The sequence below is a fragment of the Canis lupus genome, chromosome 14 (genome assembly GCF_011100685.1).
Source record: "Canis lupus familiaris isolate Mischka breed German Shepherd chromosome 14, alternate assembly UU_Cfam_GSD_1.0, whole genome shotgun sequence".
Lineage (NCBI taxonomy): Eukaryota > Metazoa > Chordata > Mammalia > Carnivora > Canidae > Canis > Canis lupus.
Window position 1 is genome coordinate 20,254,271 of NC_049235.1, and position 17,326 is coordinate 20,271,596.

Here is a 17,326-nt window from a genome sequence, read left to right on the forward strand (position 1 = left end):
CTTTGACAATTTTATTTATGTATTTTGAAGCTATTTAAGTACGTACGCGTTTCGAGGTGTTACATTTTCCTTCATATTTTTTTAAGTCATTCTTTCCTTCTGTATCTTATATGTCATTTCATTATTTCTGCTTGAGGTCTGTTACATTTGGTACAAATAGAAGCTATATGTCAGTCTTCCTTTGTTGCCCTAGTATATCTTTTTAAAAAATATTTTTGCTTGCAAACTTTTTGTGTCGTTATGTCTTAGGCATATTTATGAGCAGCATACCACTATATATTTTTTAAAAGATTTTATTTATTCATAAGAGACACAGGGAGAGAGAGAGAGAGAGAGAGAGAGAGGCAGAGATGCAGGCAGAGGAAGAAGCAGACTCCATGCGAGGAGCCCCATATGGGACTCAATCCCGGGTCTCCAGGATCACGCCCTGGGCTGAAGGCGGTGCTAAACCCAGGCTTCCCTAGTGCACTACTTATTTTTTAAGATTTTATTTATTTATTCATGAGAGACATAAAGAGAGACAGAGACATAGGCAGAGGGAGCCTGCTGCGGGACTCAATCCCGGAACTCCAGGATAACCACCTGAGCCAAAGCAGATACCCAACCACTGAACTACCCAGGCGCCTAATAGTGTACTATTGATTTTTTAAATCAAACTTTTCTTTTAAATAGGGGGTTTGATCTATTTAGATTTATTATGATTATTGTATTTATTTTGAGCGTTTTTTTTGTGTGTGTATACTTCCATTTTGGCTGCTTTTCCTCTTTTTTCCTTTCCTTTTCATGAATTCTTGAGCTTTTCCTTCAGACTTGCTTTGTATTCTCCTTAGTTTGTAAGTTAGAGTCAATTTTTATTTGGTTGCTCTAGAAATGTGTGTTTTTATTTGTTTATATATGTATATCTGTGTATCTTAAAGTCTAACGTTACTCAATGTTTTTACTCTCCTCTGAACCACTGAAGTAATTTTATTCCTCTTCTTCCTATGTTTACAAAGTTGTCTATATTTTAGATCTTTTAAAAAATTTATCAGGTTAGGCAATTATTATTAACACTACCATTGTTTATTTATGTACAGTTTATGCACCTGTTTTTCATTTTATTTTTTCACTATTTATTTTGTATTCTAGATTTTCCTTTGGGATCTGGAAAGTTTTCCTGAAGTGTACCTCTTCGAATAAGGGATTATTGGTATTAATAGCTTATTGGTATTAAGCTCTCTTATGTTTTTGTCTGAAGATTTACGCATATTTTAAGCAACATTAAATAGTACACTATTGGGCACCTGGGTAGCTCAGTGGTTGAGTATCTGCTTTGGCTCAGGTGGTTATCCTGGAGTCCTGGTATCGAGTCCCGCAGCAGGCTCCCTCTGCCTATGTCTCTGTCTCTCTCTTTGTGTCTCTCATGAATAAATAAATAAAATCTTAAAAAATAAGTAGCACACTGTTTGGTTCATATTGTAGTAAAACAAATTTAGTGTAAAATTTTTACTTCTTAAAATCTATATCCAAGTGTAATCATTTTTGTAATATCTGTTGCTTCATTTTATCCATTCCCCAATGCTCTTCCTGTGGCATGGATAATCAAGAATAACCTGTAGGAGATTCAGAATCTTTTTCTATTACAAAATGCCCAAAATAGTCCTCCTATTTCCTTTGATTCCCACTGGATAGTACTTTCTTTTTTGCTCTAATTGCTGTCCTATAAAAATATCTGAACTCGACGTGTTTTACTTTTCTTAGTTCCCCTAACTGTCTGGGCACTGAATTTCCTCATAGGAGAGGAATAGATATTCTCAGTCAATTCTCAGTTGTTGCAAATGTGTTGTTTCTGTTGGTTTTCAATATCAGTGCGTATTTGAGGGAGAGGTAGGACTTCAGATATTTTACTTTCCTACTTGTAGTTCTGATATTGAGATAACTTGCAGGACTGTCTCCAAAGTTACAGTCTCCTGTAAGCTTGCCCCACTTTGTGATCAGTCCTGACTTAGGCTTTGGAGCCAGTATTGATTCAATTGGGGAAGTTTAGGGGTTCTGTTGCTGCTGTGAGGGAAGGAGACTTTCTTGCTTCCTGTGCTTGGTTATCCTGCCTTCATGGTACCTTGGCAGCCTTAGCTGGAATTTTGCTTTCTGCTGCCAGGCCTGCCTGCCTACCTGCCAGCCTGTACCTGTTGCAGTGTTGCTCATTCTATCCTGTTGCCTGTCCAGTTACTTCTGGTCCCCAGCTTGGTTGGATTCCTTCCACCAGTGAATGCTGCTGGATAAACTTCCAAGCCATCATTTCAGGAGGCATGTCTCATTTTGTTGCTATGTGAACCCCTGTGCTAAAGTACCTCTGGGCATTTCAGAAAAAACACAGTTGATTTGTTACACAAGCTTTCAAAAGAGAAATTAGCTGCAAGTGAGAAACCTTATTGGAAACATAGTGAGTGTTAATATTCTTGGGTTCAGGTTTATTTCCAAATAAAAATATAACCACCCCCTGGTGTCCCAAGGATGGATTTTAAATCTTTCATTTTGTTTGTAAATATCAATTTCTTATTGCATGTCATTTCTTCATTCTTCATTTTGCATTTAATATCACTGTCGTTTTTAATTTGACTAAACAAATGGATTCTTTTTGTATAGTACTGACATGTTACCTAGTTGAGTTCTTTCCTTCTTTTTAAATTTTTTTTTTTTAAGATTTTATTTATCTATTCATGAGAGAGAGAGAGAGATTGAGAGAGAGAGACACAGACACAGGCAGAAGCAGGCTCCATGCAGGGAGCTGGACACGGGACTCAATCCCGGGCCTCCAGGAACACACCCTGGGCTGAAGGCAGCGCTAAATCGCTGAGCCACCCGGCTGCCCAAGTTCTTTCCTTCTTTAGGTGTCACCGAGTGATTAATTTTTGTAAGTCAATGGAAGTTGCACTGTAGTATGACTGGTTAAAATTTTATAAATTGATGCAGCACTGGTAAAAAAAAAGTGTTTTCTAGAACATATGTTTTTGTCCCCATGAGTTATACTTCTAAGTGTAAAGGCAAATGGGAGCAATAAATGTATTAGATTTTTTTTCTTAAATAATTCTGTCGTCATATTGGTATCTTTAAGTAATTTTTCTTTCCTCTGAATTCCCAAGCCTGATGGCTTATGTTAATTTTTGTATGAATATTCACTTTTATTTAAAATATAGAAGTAGTTTACATATGTAGATCGCCAGCCCCCTGAAATCAAATCCTACCTTTCTTAACTCCACAGACCCTAATTCAGTGTACACAGTGTATAGGACGGCTTCAATCAGTGTCTCAATGAAAATAGATCAGATGAGCTAGCATTCATGTTTAGATTCAGAATTTCATTTGTCAGTATTTGCAAAGATGTGGGTAATTAAAAGATAACTACTTTCCCACAGCTTCTGGTATCCAGATATCAGTATACGTGATAAGTTTTTCTTTTTTTTTAGCTTTTCTTTTCATAAATTGTTAAACATCAAAGTGGTTTTCCATCATACTTAAATATATCTTTCAAAATATAATTATCATTATATTCTATATTTCTTTTAGCATAGATGAGACTTATTAAATCACAGAGTTCTCAAGTTTTATGTCTTATTTTGGAACAAGTAGAAAATTTCATTCCCTATATCCTTTGTTTTAAAACTATACTGCAGCAGATTTTCTTTGTTAATAGTGGACTTATTCTTGGCACTACCCCAGATAGCTGAAGGGGAAGACAGTTTCTGCCTCAGTCATTCATAGCATAAAGGGGTAGGGCAGCCCAGATTCCAGTCTAGCTACTCAGCCATCATACCTGACGAGGGTAGCCCTGGAGTTTCTCATCCCTTAAAAATGTTTGTGTTTCTGAGTACAACCCTGTCAATATTATTGATAACATTCGTGGAAGACTATGTCTGAAAGAAGGAAGAGTCTTGTGAAAAAGTGATTCTGCTGGATAGAAAAGGAAAAAAGAATGTTTTGGGGGAGTATTGGTGGAAGGATGGAAGCCAGAATTGTAGGAAGAATGATCAGGAGGCAGTTGGAAGTGCGACTAGCTGGATATTGTCAGGTGTGGATAGAGCTGGGTTCCAAAGGTTAGGTAAAGGGGATTGATATGGTTTCTCTTGTTTTTGTTTTTGTTTTTTTTTTTTCCTGATGAGGATATTTATATAGGCTGTAGGTTTATTGTATTATTGAAGGTGGTATGCACCTCATTTTTAAACTTTTTTTTCCTGGCATAAATCTGATGTATTAATAAAACTACATTATCTTTAGTACATTTTCTATATATTGTCTGTTACCTCTGAAATTATCTGTGTAAAATTTGGGGGCAAATTTTCATCATTTAACAAATAAAGGAATCTGGATTCTTACTTTTTTCTCTTGCTATCAAAGAGACTTATAGTGATTAGCTTTGGTGAAGTTAAAAATTGTTACCTGGTTGATCACACTAAGCCAACTTTGCTAGAACCCCGCTCACCATACCTCTTTTTGTTGGAACATCAGTAATAATAGGAAGTAAGCCTACTAAGTAAGGCAATTTTAATTTTTTCTTGATATCTTGACCAACTAGTTATGAGAAGGCACCTGTAGATTTGATAGGTCTGCTGTCATGATTTCTGGGTTGAAATTTTACGAGTAGCTAATAAACTTTTTTTTATATTAAAAAGTGTGTGAAACATTGATATTCTATTAATCATTAATTGGACATAAGAGTGACTTCTAAGTGCCCACTGAAGGTAAGACATAATGTGTGCTTTGTGTGCAAAAAAGCTTAAAATGAGGCCAGTGGGTCTCAGTAGACCCAACACTTGCCAAAAACATGGTAGAAGCTATTCACATTCTGTGAATAATGTACCTACCATAAAGAGTTTATAAATTTGACACCTGATCCTGTGGCCTCTGGCTTTGATCCAAATGTCTCTCTAGCCTGAACCTTCCCCTTCTTCCAGATATTTCTGTGGCCAGTTCCTGGTATCCAGGTCACCATGCCTACAGGCCTTCCCTGTTCTCCAGTTTACCTTAGCCTCTTAGGCTCCATTGAATCAGTTTTTTATTTATTTTATTTTATTTTATTTTATTTTATTTTATTTTATTTTATTTTATTTTATTTTATTTTATTTTATTTTATTTTATTTTATTTTATTTATCTACGCTAGTCACACACAGAGAGAGAGAGAGGCAGAGACACAGGCAGAGGGAGAAGCAGGCTCCATGCACCCGGAGCCCGACATGGGACTCGATCCCGGGTCTCCAGGATTGCGCCCTGGGACAAAGGCAGGCGCCAAACCGCTGCGCCATCCAGGGATCCCCCAGTTTTTGTTTTCACAATGTAACTTCTTGATACCTGATGTATTCTTCTTCAGTTATTCCTCTCCTATTAGAATCTATGCTCCATGACATTGCCTTTCTTATTCACCTCTTTACCCCTGATACCTGGCATAAGGCAGGTGCTGAAAAATGTTCACTAACTGAATGTGTACGTTTTCCATTCAAACTTTTTGTTGGTTGTTATTTGTTATAGTGGGACTGTGGGAGTTATTTTAGGAATAACTGAGTGTTGAGCCCTAAAACATAACAAATGGCTGTATCAAATTAGTGCTCGGGTTAATATTCTGTGGCTTCATTAAGTCATCAGCAAAATTAAGCTAAGCTTTGTGACTGTATTTGCATTTTTGTTACATTGATTACACATTTATTTCCATTCATAAAAATTAAAACCTGGCTAAAATCCCAGATTGTATAGACAATTTCTTTTTTAAATTGACTTGGTTATTTTCAAGGAAAAGAAACATTTTCTGTATTGCTGCCCAAATTCCATTTTACAACAGCAATATGGTTTAAAAATACCAAGGATGAATGCAGTTACATATTTTACAGATTACAAAGTTGAGAAAATAGTTAATGAATGACTACTACAAAGTTAATGAAAATAGTTAATGAGCTACGAGTAGAAAGTAAAATGAAGTTTCGTTTATATCCAGACTAAGTCAGGAGTGTTCTTTCATTATGACATTCTAGATTTAATTTGGGTATAAATGAAAGCACAGAGCGTGTCAAGATTAGTAAGTATTTCATTTTACTTTTGGAAAGAGTTATTTACTTTTACCTTCAGTATTCAGTAACCACTGATGGTTGAAGGGATTATATGAGTTCATATTCTGTAGAAGTAGTAGTACTTTTAAAATCTGTCATTAAATTTGCCTTACTAATTTAATGTTTTTAGCACTCCTGAGCATGGTGATTACATGCAGAAAAAATTACCCAGAGATTATATTGACGTTAAAAATTAATATGTAAAGTGAAGATTCAAATTCCTAGGTTTTTTTTTTTTAAGATTTTATTTAAAAAAAATAAAGATTTTATTTATTTATGAGAGACAGAGAGAGGCAGAAACACAGGCAGAGGGAGAAGCAGGCTCCATGGAAGGAGCCTGACACGAGACTCGATCCCAGGTCTCCAGGATCACACCCTGGGCTGCAGGCGGTGTGAAGGTGGCGCTAAACCGCTGAGCCACCTCGGCTGCCCCCTAGTTTTTTTTTCTTTTTTTTAAAGAATTTATTTATTTATTCCTGAGAGAGAGAGAGAGAGAGAGAGAGGCAGAGACACAGGCAGAGGGAGAAGCAGGCTTCATGCAAGGAGCCCAATGTGGGACTCGATCCCGGGTCTCCAGGATCAGGCCCTGGGCTGAAGGCAGTACTAAAATGCTGAGCCACCTGGGCTGCCCTCAAATTCCTAGTTTTACCTTTGGCATGTAAATTCAGCTTGTATTAAGTCATATTATTGTTGTTCCAGGTCTGTCAAATTTGAACAATTTAAAGGTTTTGAATGATACTTAGTCACATTTACAAACTTAAATACCTTAAGCCATTTATAACTCTATGTAAAATTTATTATATTTGACTTAAATATTTTTCTGAGAACAGCATAGTTCCTATACATATCTCACAGGTTAAAATAATAAGTATGGTGACTCTAGGGGCATCTGGGTGCCTCAGTGATTGAGCATCTGCCTTTGGCTCAGGTCATGATCCTGGAGTCCTGGGATAGAGTCCCGCTTCAGGCTCCCCAAAGGGAGCCTGCTTTTTCCTCTGCCTATGTCTCTGCCTCTCTCTCTGTGTCTCTCATAAATAAATAAATAAATAAATAAATAAATAAATAAATAAATAATAAATAATAAATAAAGTGACTCTAAAATTCCCCTAATATGTCAATACTGTGTATATAGAGTTAGGTAGAAATACTTAGAATCATTGATCTAAATCAGTTACTCAATTTTGTCTTTTGGTTGGAATTATAAGTCTGGCCTATCACCATAATAGACCAAATTCTCTTAAAAGTTACGGGTCTTTAAAATGTAATTGAACTTATTATTATATAATAGTAATGAAAGGTGTTTGATTCTCCCAAATATTTTTTACATTTAATTATAAATCTCTTTAGGATTATGTTATCCCAAGTAGTTTTCTCAACTTTTGAGACCGTGTGAGGAATTTGAACAAGATGCTTATCAGATTTATGTCATTTCATTTCATAGATACACTAAACTTTATTTATAGGTAACAGGGAGGTACTAAGTTAGTTCCTTCTTAACCATACAGCCCACATCCCTAATCTCATGTAGAGAATGTAGTCTGTAATACTTTGGATTTTGTATTTCTTTGGCTCATAAGATAATTAAATATCTTTCCCCTGAACTTTAAAGAACTTTGAAATTGATGGAATTAACTAACTTTTTTTTTAATGTTCTTTATGTCTGGCTGGAGCACAAAAATCTTACTGATATTAAAAATATCTGATAGAATGCTGGCATTCTCTTCTATTCTACAGATACTAAATAAAAATAATCAGTGAACTCTGTTCACTCTGTCTCTTGACCCTTCTTCAAGGATTTGGGTATGTCTTCTGTACTATGGAGAAAGAAAAGAAAGTGCTCTCAAAAGGTACCCTGTTGCTAATTCTATGATATCTTTATGTTATAAATGATAGCATCTATTCCTTTAGGTTTAGGTCAAAATAAAATGAAGAGAAAATTCTGAAGTCCCTTTAGAAAGTAGGGGAAGATAAAAGAAATAACACTTCAGTCTTGTATTTTGCCAGGCATTTTACATTTCTTATCTGACTTAAATTTATTTCATTCTTACCATATACCTGTCAGGGAGGTGTTATTAGTTCCTCATAAAGTATCTTTGCTTATAGATAAAGAGATAGTGGTTCAGTGACAGTAACAACTTGCCAGAGCTCATAAAACTATTAAATGGTGGAGCCAGACTTTGAGTCTAGATCTGTTTGTTTCCAGATCTCTTTCCCTGCCTTGTCAGAAGATAAATGAAAATAAAATGGAGATTGTATTCATGTAAAAATGTTACTTCTGGTTGAAGTGTCCTCATATTTGCTTGCTTTCCCTGCCAATATATTTAGTAGAAAAGCAAAGTTTAGTGCATTTCCTGAATTACCTGTTGAGTTCTGTAGATTCACTTGTTGACAGGGAAAGATGCATGTTCTGGCATCCATTTACAGGGTTCCATAGCTTTTTCACTATGTACATTTTTGATAGGTAGAGGGGAGAGTTGAGTAGTGATATGATACAGCTAGTCTGGCTAAATTCATTACCTTTCCATCTCTGATTTGTTCTTTTCTCCTTCCTCTGCTATAGAAGAAGGAAATAAAAACTGACCCGTAAAGTGACAGACTTGCCCATTAAGGGTATTCAGATATGCTACCTCAAAGTGCTACCCCACTTTGGTATGAGGGTTATTTTGAGCTGAAGGAAATTCAGTCAGCAGATGCCGGAAGAATTTTCTGTCCTCCCCTTACCTGCCTAAAAGCAGGGCATGAATTTCCTTCATAAAGGTATCCATCATCCTGTCCTGTGGGAAAGAAAGAGAGTGACTCTTTCTTACTAGATTTGGGGAGTTGGCACTGAGGTGAGTCTGCATAAATAAACTTTATTAAAATAGCTCTTCCGTTAGTTTCCCCCATATATTGTGTAGTCACTCAGAATTCATTGTCCTGTGAAGAAAAGGGGATTTACCCTTTTCTTTTAAAAAATGTTATATAAGCCCCTGAGTCTAACTACTTCTGTGTTTTACTTCTTTTCTGTGACCTCCCGTGCACCTAAGATATTAATAAAAATTGTATGCCTTGTCTCCTGCTAATCTCTTTTGTTAATTTAATTTACAGGCTAATCATTTCTGAGCTGAAGAGAGTAGAAGAAAAGGTTTTTTTTTTTCTCCTCAACACCTACAAGGGAAACTCAAGTCTTATGAAGGATAGTTTCTTTTTCATATAACTGGGTTATCTTTTAGCTGTATCAAATATTATGCTTTTCAAAGTGGTATTGTGACTAATAAATATTAGCTATTATTCTGATTACCCAGTGGGTTGGGTAGGACAGCTTATTCCTATTTTATTAATAAATAAATTTTAAAAATGAATAACCAAAGTCACTTACCTCAGGCTAATTCAGAGTAGAAAAATCTATAAACTTTTAAACGAAATGGAAGACTATGAGGTTCCTTATAAATATAAAATTAGATTTAGAGGAGTCCCAGCAGTCCTTTCACATAGGAAATTGGAGCATCTAAGCAGTTAAGGTTAATTTTAGAAATGACTGGTGCCCCCTTTGCAAAAACTACTCAGAAATATTTGTACCCACTGTGGTAGCAAATAGTGCCAAATTTGGATGTAAATGGCTTCTTAGGCAGCAAATTACTATTTAAAGTTTGAGTTAAAGTATTTGGAAAATGTTTTCCCTAGCCCTTTAACACACTCTAATTTTACTTGTGATTTGAGGATATATCCTAGAACAGATTTTTATTGATACAACCAATGTATTTGGGCAGAGCCTGACAATCAGCATGTCTGAGGATGCTCATTTTGCGTTAATTTATGAATTTATTTTGATTATTACAGAAATATCTGAATGTTCATTATGTGCCTCATATGTATCTTGTAATAGATATATTGAATCTACTTTTTGAATCTTCAGTGAATTTTAGGATGCAAACTTAATTTAGATTCAAATGAATTTCCTGGGGTTCATTGCAGCCTAATGAATTCCCTACTCTTAAACTAATCAACTATCAGGAGTGTTAGAAGGCATTCTCCCAGAATTTCCCCCTCACTCCTTTTTCTTACAGTCCACCTGGGTATCCAACCTTTATATAGAGTGAGTTTAAAAAAAATACTCGTTGACATCCAGTTCATTTTCCTATTCTTCCGTGCATATTTCTGTGCAATTCGTTGTTCCTAAAATGTATAAATCACAAAAAATGTGCTACTGCTCAGATATCTGTTAAAATTTCAGTAGAGACTGTTAACTCTAGTAGCTTAGCTGTTCTTAGATTTTTAAAGAAATCTTTGATAAAATAAGATTGTTTGATATTATTATACTGAGTTATCAGATGAAACCAGTGGGTTTCATCTGATAAAAATGATTAAAAAAAAAGCCACTCAACATTTTTACAAATATTCAAAAAGAGTTTTACCCCAATGTTTGGGGATTTATGATACATGACCCTATATTGGATTTCTTTAACCTCTTCCTCATAAGAGAACCTCGCTTTTCTGTTTAAAGAAATGTAGAAGTTACTCCTTATAAGGAGAAGATCTAGAGTTCTGTTTATAAGCATGTTGTATTAAAAACAAAACCCTGAAGTTGAAAATTCAGATAAATTCAGCTAGTGAAATTACCTTGATTAAAAAATACATTGAAATCATGCAAATGGGTTCTGAAGAATAAATATACCTTCAATGCAATGAAATCCACCTTAAGTTTAGGCTTGATCTTGGGAGTCTGAGTGACTACGGTGTCATTGACTTGAGTATAACGGGACTAAGTATATTCCCACTGGAGCCAAGCTAGCATATTAACACAGGTTCTTTGAATTTCTGTATCTGTGAGTTTCCATTTATGCAGAAGACTTGCCACAGAATAATTCATAGTACCTCTCTGAGAAAGAAATTTTCTTTTCTGGATTTACTTCATCTTCATATATGCTTTCTCAGTGAAACAATTTGCTTTTGAATATAGGAAGGGGTAGCATTTAACATTCCAAATAGAAATCACTTAAATATAGCAAAAATCTCTATTCAGGATGCTTTGAGGAGTCAAGCATTCAGGTTTATAGATCACGTAGCCTTTATGTAGACAACTAATTCTCCAAATATCAAAATAAAATAAATAGGAAAGAATTTTGAATGTAGTGTTTTTGTACACATGCAATGTAAACATGACATTTTAGACTTTTGAAATGAATTTCAGGTTTACTAATTATACAACACTTCACCTGTATTGGGGAAGCATGGAATGAAAATCTGTGAATGAGAATTTCCAAATTCTAATATGCCAGATAAATCAGTTAGCAATTATAGGTATTATATTTATAATAGTTTCATTGAGTTAAAAATTCACATACCATGAAATTGTTTCTAGTATATTCACAGAATTGCTCAACCATCACCACAAGCAATTTTAGAAATGTTCATGACTCCGAAAAGGAATACTATACCCAAGTGACTCCTCTTGCCCCTATCACCCCATCCCTAGGCAACTTCTGATCTATTTCTGTGTCTCAGTTTCCTGTTATACACATTTTATAGAATCATAGGATATGCAATTTTGTGTCTGGCTTCTTTCACTTAATAAAATGTTTTCAAGGTTTATTCATGTTGTAGTTTGCATTAATACTGTATTCCTTTCTATGGCCAAATAATATTCCCTTCTGTGGATATACCATATTTATTTATCCATTCATCAGTTGATGGCCATTTGTGGTTCTTTTACCTTCTTGGCTATTATGAATAATGCTGCATATGTTTTTGTAGGGACATAGGTTTTTGTTTCTTTTGGATTTTTTCCCAGAAGTGTATTTGAAAATGTTAATTTTACATTGTTAAAAGTAAATAGATTTCTAATGAACTGACATAAGGAAAGATCTTTGAGTAGTGGAAATGGGTTTTTTAATCTTGGCTCTAGCATTGAAACTTTTTGTATCTCTAATTTCTTATATGGCAGGTGAGTGTTAGACCAAAAGATTTCTGTCCATTTAGACTATAAGAGGTGTGTGTGTGTTTTCATTTGGCAAATATTTGCAAAGTATCTATTCTGTGGCAGATTTGTACCAAGACTTGGAGATAGTGCATCTTCAGAGGAGCTCAGAGGCTAGTAGGAAGGTGAGGAGGAGGGGCAAAAAGGGTAGAATTCTTAAGTCAACAGATGGAAGCCAGTGTTGGGTATGTCGGGAGAGTGGTAATCACTGAACACTGGTGGACCAGTGAGCAGTGGTACCTCACGCATTGTGGGCCACGATGTAAGTGAAGGGGTATCTGGGAAAATGTCTTGGTGAAGATGATGCTTAAGCAACCCTCAGGAAGTCAGACAACTGGATTATTGGATAAAGGGCATTTTATAACAGAAGTTGCTTGGTAATCATTTTGTTCTTAAAATTTTAGCTAAATCAGTTGTTAAAGTTGACCAAGCAGAAAAAGACTGCAACACTTTTTTTTCCTTACTACTCATTGCAGAAGAATGTAAAACAAGCTGATTAAGCTTAAAAATAACTCAACTCTTACTTGAACTATTCTAGTCACTTTATTTTATTTTTTTATTTTTTATTTATTTATTTTTTTAAGATGGGATGTTCCCATTTTTATTTTATTTTTTTAAAGATTTATTTATTTATTCATGAAAGACATAGAGAGAGAGAGAGAGAGAGAGAGGCAGAGACACAGGAGGAGGGAGAAGCAGGCTCCATGCCGGGGGCCTGACGTGGGACTTGATCCTGGGAGACTCGATCCTGGGACTTGATCCTGGGACTCCAGTATTAGGCAGGCGCTAAACCACTGAGCCACCCAGGGATCCCCTATTCTAGTCACTTTATAAACTATTTGGGATCAGCCTGTGAGAATTCAATTTTTTTTCAAGAAGAAATTAAATTTTATTTGTTTAATAAACATTTAATTTTTTCATAAATACCTCAGAAGGAAATGCCTGGGAATGGTGTTGGCTGAGGGTCTCTTGATGAGAAAGCCTCAGAATGGAGTTGTTTGGGCTAGGGATGTAGATCTGTGTACCACATAAGTATGGCCAGCTTCAACTTGGGCATGGGTGGGGTGGTGGTTATGAGCTTGAGTCTCGGCTACAAGTCCCATCAAGATCTCCAGGAGATCTGCCAGGAGAAGCCTTTTTTGCCCCCCTGTAACTTCAAGGTGTGCAATGTTTTGATTTGATACTTTTTATATTGCAGTATGATTACCACTCGGGCATTAGCTAACACATTCATTATGTCCTGTAATTATCCTTTCTTTCTTGTTGTTAGTGTGTTTAAGATCTAGTGTCTTAGCAACTTTGAGGAATATGATAATAATATTGTTAAATGTAATCACAATGTGTGCATTAGAACTCCGGAACTTACCTTCTTACTGGAGGTTTATACCATTGACCAATCTCTCTATAATTCCTCCACCCCTCTGCACTGTTTCTGTGAATTTGACTTTGTTTGCTTCCACATATAAATGATACCATGCAGTATGTGCCTTTCTCTGTCAAACTTACCTGAGTTTTCCTAATGTCCTTAAAGTCCATTTGTGTTGTCACAAATGGTGGGATTTCCTTCTTTCTTATGGCTAAATAATATTCCATTGTGTCTGTGTGTGTGTGTGTGTCACAGTTTTATCCATTCATCTACTGAGGATGGTTAGGTTGTTTTCATATTCTGGCTGTTGTGAATAATGCTGTGGTAAACGTGAAAATGCAGATAACTCTTCCAGACCCTGTTTTTATTTACTTTGAATATAAGTGGGAAGTGGGACTGATGGATCATATGGAGTTCTATTTGTAATTGTTTGAGGAACCTCCATATTGTTTTCCATTTTGGCTGCACCAGTTTCCAACAGTGCACAAGGGTTTCTTTTTCCACATCCTCACCAACACTGGTTATCTCCTGTCTTTTTAAGGATAGCCAGTCTCACAGGTGTGAGTGATAACTTCCTTGTTGTTTTGATTTGCATTTCCCTGATGATTGGTGATACTGAGCACCTTTTCATGTGCCTGTTGGCCATTTGTATGTCCTTTTTGGAGAAATGTCTATTCAAATACTTTGGCCATTTTAAAATTGGATTTTTGGGGGGAGGTTACTTGGTTGTATGAGTTATTTAGATAATTTGGATGTTAACACTTACCAGAATATGGTTTGCAAATATTTTCTCCCATTCTGTAGGTTGTCCTTTCGTGTTGTAGATTGTTTCCTTTGCTGTGCAGAAGGTTTTTTAGTTTGATGTAGTCCCACTTACTGATTTTTGCTTTTGTTGTGAGAATACACAGTTTTCTACTCATTTTGTATAAGCAGGTGAAGTGTATGCAACTTTGGAATCTTACCTTTGTGGTAATTTGTAGTAATCATGGTGATGTTCCCATAGGAGTATTTGCAAGTGATTGTGGGTCACTGGAGAAACAAACAACAACCAAAAAAAGGTGAGCTGAGAGTTGTTTTAACTTGTAGGAGCAACAATCTAGTTGAAATATAAAAATCTTTGCTAGTGCTATTAAAAAGGGAAATACGACGGAGTTTGTCTATAAATTGAAATTTTCAGGTTTTTAAAATTGATCAGGTTATAAGTATTCTTTCTACTCCTGTCAGATTCTTTGTGTTTTATAACCATCATTTCCTTTAAAACTTGGTTTAAAGCTCTGCCTTGAAGGAAGTCTTCAATCATGAAAAACTCCCCTTATGTTATTTTCCCCTAGCATACTGATCTACAGTTTATTACCTAGTTTATAGTCTCATAATGTATTGATTTAAAATAAAAGTGCAGAGATATATCTGCCCAGACCAGTGATAGAGGCACACATAGAAGGTGTCTGTGGGACATGAAGGCAACACTTACTTTAATTTTTAATTTTTATTTATTTATTTATTTTTTAAAGATTTTACTTATTTATTAATGAGAGACAGAGAGAGAGAGAAAATATGGAATGCTTCATGAATTTGTGTGTCATCCTTGCGCAGGGGCCATGCTAATCTTCTCTGTATCGTTCCAATTTTAGTATATGTGCTGCCGAAGCGAGCACAACACTTACTTTTAATTCATAAATGCACCTATCTGTATTTTCATATGTCCTTGTTTTTGTACATATTATTTCAAGGTCTTGTTATTATAATTAGGCAGTTTGTCTCTTCCAAGTTTTAGTTCCAAATCTGTACGTGGGTAAGATTCATACTGACCTCAGCTTTCATGATTTATTACATCGATGCAAATCAAACATAGAACAAAGAGAAGGGAAACAACCTTTTATAGATGAAGCAACAACTTCTGCTGTTAAGATATTTTTTTTTTTCCTACAAATGTGACAAGCTGCTCATTCTCTGGCAATGACCTCTACCTTGGCCCTACTCAGCTAGCATGATGGCTCTTTGTGCAAATATTTTCTCAACCTTCAATTTGTCACAAGTAGCTGGGCATTATCCCATGAATAATAGATCTATGATTTTTCTAGCATTAGCAGAGTGGCCTGGGATACTAACTTGTTCCAGCTGTGTTTCCTGGATTTGGTTTTTCTTCTCAGGAACTGGTCTTGCTGCGCAGGAAGAAAATGAATGGCCAGTTAAATAGATTGCAGTAGGTGTGTACTAGCTTGGCTCTGAGAAAGATTAATCTGAAGATAGATTGAGAGCACTTGAAATACTTTAGGCTTTTGATGATCTGAATGTTGTAGGTCACCATATCATGAGGTCAGGTGGCTGCAGTGTTACCAACAGAAAGACTGAATCTTAGAGAGACTTGCCAAAAAGTTGCTCCATTCTGAATATAATACACACTTTGATTCCAAGTTCCATGCTCTTTCCAATCCATTGTAGTGTATAAAGACCAATGAAGTAAATAGATTTTTAATGGTGAAAAAATAACTACTTCCTGAACAGAATAATTAAAAAAGAAGAGTAGAAATTACTACATTTCCTTAACGTTTCAGTTATTTAGAACAATGCTGAGAGTTCAGTTCCTTCACTTTTTTGTTTTAGGAGATGTTTGTTGCTTTACTTAAATGCTGTGAAAACAAGGAACCACCACAAAATAGAGTAAAAATATATCTATTGCATCATAAAAATAATGTATGTGTTTATGTATTTTTGTTATTGCTGTCTGCTAAGATATTTTCTGCCTTAGATTATCAATGCCTGTAGTTAAAAGGGCCAGACTGTTGATTTAATCTAATGATGTTGAGTCTTATATTGTGTATTGAAAGAAATATAGAAGTTTAGATTGGTAGAATGAGAGGAGATCTTTCTGAGAAGTGTAACTTGAATAAAATCATGTTTTGGGGAGTGCTGGAGTTAATTGATTTAGTGTAGTTGATGAGTCCTTTATTCTAGCCCTCAGATTTGGACATAATGGAAGGGATAATAAAGACCACTATTGCCTGTTGTTGAGTAAGGGAGGGATTTAAAAAAAAATGCTTTAGGAAGATTGTTAAGAGCAAATGGAAGGCTAGGAGGACATCTGAAAGCAATTGCAATGTGTTGTGTTGAGAGCCATGAAGGAGTTTGGGACTTAAGCTTTGCCTTGACAAATACAAAGAGAGGAGTGGATATTGGGGAGTTCAGTTATCAGTGGTGGAGTATGTCAGACTAAGATAAGTACAGTCGTTGAAGTAGGAATTCGCATTTTGAGTCTGGATTTGTGATTGGAGTAGAGGGCTCATGGGGGATAAGAGAGATAGGTTGGGATCAACCAGACTATAGGAGGTCTCAAAAATTAGGAAGATGAGTTTTAATTGTGGTGCGTAAGTCAAGACAACTTATAGAGCAGGGAAAACAGAAATGGTGTTTGAGAAATTTCAATTTGAGCAATTGTTGACACATTTAGGTTTTAGGTTCTTAAAGTCTGGCAGCAATAGGATTTGCAAGAGGAAGGATGTGATACTAGATGAACTGAATGAGTTAAGGATGAATCTACTCTAGAGGTTCTCAAACTTGAATGTGCATAAGAATCACTTGAGGAGCTTGCTAAACATTTCCAGATAACACCTTTTGAGGTTCTGATTTTAGAAGGATGGGTGGAGGGGGGCAGAAATCTGCATTTTTTTATAGGTACTCTAGGTAATTGTGATGTAAATGGAACACAAAAGTTTCCAATTAGAGATACCTGGATAATCTTAGACTAAAAAAACGGAAATTAGGGGAGTAATTCTAATTCTGCGTGGCAGATGGTGAGTTTGGTTTTGGACAAATTGAGTGTGGTATTTATATGCTACAGTGAGTTTGATGGCAGGACATCCAAGTGGAAAGAGCTGTCCTGTAAAAATAGGTCCTTGCTTTGGACAGAGTGTGTTGTCTGGCTGTGAGAG

General features: G+C 35.7%; 1 protein-coding gene and 1 non-coding gene across 14 annotated transcripts in view; one reads left to right on the forward strand and one right to left on the reverse strand.

Annotated features, from left to right (window-relative positions):
• PPP1R9A (protein phosphatase 1 regulatory subunit 9A) overlaps positions 1-17,326 on the forward strand; it is a 311,864-nt gene that overhangs the window by 43,264 nt on the left and 251,274 nt on the right. The window lies entirely within an intron of this gene.
• LOC119867679 lies at positions 14,946-15,052 on the reverse strand. Its single transcript, XR_005369848.1, has one exon. It is a non-coding gene; the product is annotated as a U6 spliceosomal RNA (small nuclear RNA).